The sequence below is a fragment of the Chiloscyllium plagiosum genome, chromosome 2, assembly GCF_004010195.1.
Source record: "Chiloscyllium plagiosum isolate BGI_BamShark_2017 chromosome 2, ASM401019v2, whole genome shotgun sequence".
NCBI lineage: Eukaryota > Metazoa > Chordata > Chondrichthyes > Orectolobiformes > Hemiscylliidae > Chiloscyllium > Chiloscyllium plagiosum.
The window spans coordinates 33,062,629-33,066,091 of record NC_057711.1 but is presented as its reverse complement, the minus strand read 5'-3'; the positions used below and the strand labels follow the sequence as shown (position 1 = coordinate 33,066,091).

Here is a 3,463-nt window from a genome sequence, read left to right as displayed (position 1 = left end):
TCAATGAGCTTTCACTACTTCATCATTGAGTTCTGATGGAAGAGCTTCGAGTTTAGGGGCAGGAAGACACTATACAGTCGTGAATCAGTGTTATCTTGGTTGATTGTTTTCCTCAGCTCCACTTTCCCACTTGCTCCCTATATCCCTTGATTTCTCTGGGAACCAAACCTCTGCCTAACATAACCTTCAGTATACTCAATGGAGTGTCCTCAGAGAATTAAATGATTTTCAACCCTTTGAGTGGAGAAAGTAGTCCTAGTGTTAGTCCTAAATGATTGACACCCCCTTTATCCTGTGACTGTGCCCCCAGTGTTCTTGATTCCCCAGGCAGGGTGCCTACATGGAATTGAGTACTGAATAGAAGAAGTCTTGTTACATTAGTTTTGGTGAGATCGCGATGGGAGCACTGTGTGGAGGTCACCACATTTAAGGTGTACTTGGACTGATGGCTGGATATTGAAGGTTCACTAATTGAGTCCATGGTATGAGGAGGCTGACCTGTGATGAGAAGCTGATTAAAATTGAGTCGATATCTTCTGGAGGTTAGAAGAGTGAGAGGCGATATCTTTGAAGCATGCAAGATTCTGAAGGAGCCTGATAGGTTGAGATTATTTCCACTAGTCGAGGAGGGCACAGTCTCAGGATGAGAGGCCAATCAGCTAAGACTGAGATGAGAAACATTTCTTCCCTTCTAATGGCTGTGAATGTTTGGAATTTTCTGTCCCAGAGGTTGTGGATGCTGCATCGTTGAATACAATTGAGACACAAATTAGCAGACGTTTGGTCTCTCAGGGAATCAAGAAAAGGGGGGAGCAGAGGGGAAAGCCCAAGATCAGCCATGATTAAACTGGATGGCAGAGTAGGGTGGGCAGACCATATTGTCTACTCCTGCTCCTACTGCCTGTGTGTGTTTTTATGTGCATCCTTCCAAACCTCTTCAGGGTATTAAAAACTTTCCTTTCTCTCACTAAAGTGCTGTCTGGCCCACTGAGTGTTTGCAGTACATTTTAACCCGCTAAGTAAATGCACTGTCCTGAGGAGAGGTTCCTCTTCCCCCTCTCCAGCCGGCTGGTATTGCAGGTTCCAAAGATCCGATCCCAGTGAGAGAAGAATGGGGCGGAGTTGGTTGTGGGTTTCTGGTGGTGGGCTTGTGTTTCAGGGAGCCCTCAGAGCGCCCGAATGGCACCAGGTTGTGGAGGGACCAGGAAAATTGTAGCCGAGATAAAGATGGTGAAGAGTATGAATGCCCAGGTGGTGAGGCATTGGCACCGCAGGAGCAGTTAGTTCAGGTGTTCCAGAAACCCACTCTGATCAGTTCCCAGACAGACAGGTACTGGGTCACCAAGCTAACAGATGATACGGAAAGTGGTGTAAAGCCAAAGGATGTGATGTTGCAACCAGTGCCAGACATAATACGGGAAGACGAAGCACCCCTACCAACTGCTCAGACAGGATGGGGGCCCAAGGCGGCAGAGAGCATGGAAGTTCACCAGTACCACTGAGCCATGGCAGTTGGCAGGATGAAGACTAGATGGTTGTAGCAAGTCAAGCCCAGACTGCAGAGGACCTTGTGCCGGGTAAGGGGGCTTCTCGAGATGGATCTTGTATCTGTTGAGGGCAGGCCAGCTGAGAGCCAGGATATCTGCAAAGGCAGCACAGAAGGTGAAGTAGGTGGAGACCAAGATGCCGATGGGGAAGAGAAGTGAGCGCAGGCTTTGTTGGTGCTGCTGGTGTGGGCATTCCCAATGGGCTGCAGAAGGGAGTCCTCCGGCAGGTAGTGGCTCAGCCCAGTGCCTTGCAGAAGCTGCAGGTCAGGCTGCAGAACAAGGGGGCAGGTAGGAGAGTGAGGCTGCAGTGAAGCCAGCTCAGCTTGGTCCAAGCTGACACCCTTCCCAGAGCGATCCTTTCCAACCAATAACTAACTGCCACAGAGCAAACCCTGTCAGTATAATAACCCTGCAAGGGATGGACAAAATGCTAAGGCATCACTTTGACAGACTGTGTCTGTTTTTTTTAAATGGCAGCAACAACATCAATTGAAAATGCTGCTGGCGTTTCTATTATTTTTCAAGTTTATCTTCTTTTTCCTCCACATTTCCGCCTAACAGCGGTAATGCTTATTTTTCCCTGGGACCCATGTCGTGTGTGTGCAGGTGTCGGACACACTGAAGAACAACAAGTTTTATATTCCACCACCAGGAAGAAAGGAAACATCCGAGTGTCCTTCTCGACAAAGGGCAATGCTGCGTGATATTTTCCAAATTTATTTAACAGGACCACACGTTTCAGTAAAACTCATCTGATCCAAATAACCACAACTGATTAAATACAGATTTGCCATTCGCCACCACTCTGTTGGCAATGCAGATAAGGAATGTTCACTCAAGAGGTTCATTTTCAACTTCATAGTGAAATCTGCGAACAAAAAATGGCTAGAGCTATTGAAAGTTTAATCACAAACAGAAAAAATAAGTTACAAACACTCAGCAGGTTAGCCAACGATGGTGGATATCATGAAAGTTGGCCTGTTAGTTGGGTAAATTCCTAGCCATACAATTATTGGTGGAATTGTCTAATGTCAAAAGTGATTCCTCGAGCTTCTTTCTCTATCTGTGCATAGTTCATTTCTGCTTTGCTGAACAAACTTGATGTTAAAACAAAAGGTGTCTCTTCACTATTGGGTAATGTATGAGAATTGACTGGGAGTGTGAACGTGACAAAAAGAGGTCTGCTGGCCACATACCTCTGGCCAAGACCCATCCACTGGAACCTATCTGCAGTATTGTAGCATTTTCAAATAATGGTGGAATGGTAACTCTGATCCCTTCAAGTGAAGGAATATCTATCTATCCAATGGCCTGTCTGTCTCTATTCTTTCCTCCAACCCTCTAAATCATTCCCCGTTCTCTTGCCATCTCCCTATTTCTATCTCGCACCGCAGCTCAGAGAACAGCATCTCATCTGGCATCATTTGAAGTTAACATCACACAATTCACTGAGCTAGAACTGTCTGCAGTGAACCAAAACGTATTTGAAGTTACAGGTAGTCAGAGGCTCAGTCCTTCCTCCAACTATCGCTGAAGAGAAGTAAAAACCTCAATGCCCTTGTTTTTCTAAAAGAAAAGGGAGTGGGGAATAGTCCGTGAAAGGAAGGGGCTTGGTAAAAGAAGCTGGGTCTTGGCCAGAGGTATGTGGCCAGCAGTCCCGAGACTGCAATTTCCCTTCCCACATTGTTAAAGATGCCCTCCAATGCATCTCGTCCACATCCCGCACCTCCGTCCTCAGACCCCACCCCTCCAACCGTAACAAGGACAGAACGCCCCTGGTGCTCACCTTCCACCCTACCAACCTTCGCATAAACCAAATCATCCACTGACATTTCCGCCACCTCCAAACGGACCCCACCATCAGGGATATATTTCCCTCCCCACCCCTTTCCACCTTCCGCAAAGACCGTTCCCTC

The 3,463-nt window shown here is 47.1% G+C and overlaps 1 pseudogene; it reads right to left on the bottom strand.

The window, feature by feature from the left end:
* Nucleotides 1–1,007: 1,007 nt before the first annotated feature.
* LOC122556174 overlaps nt 1,008–3,463 on the bottom strand; it is a 52,693-nt pseudogene continuing 50,237 nt past the window's right edge.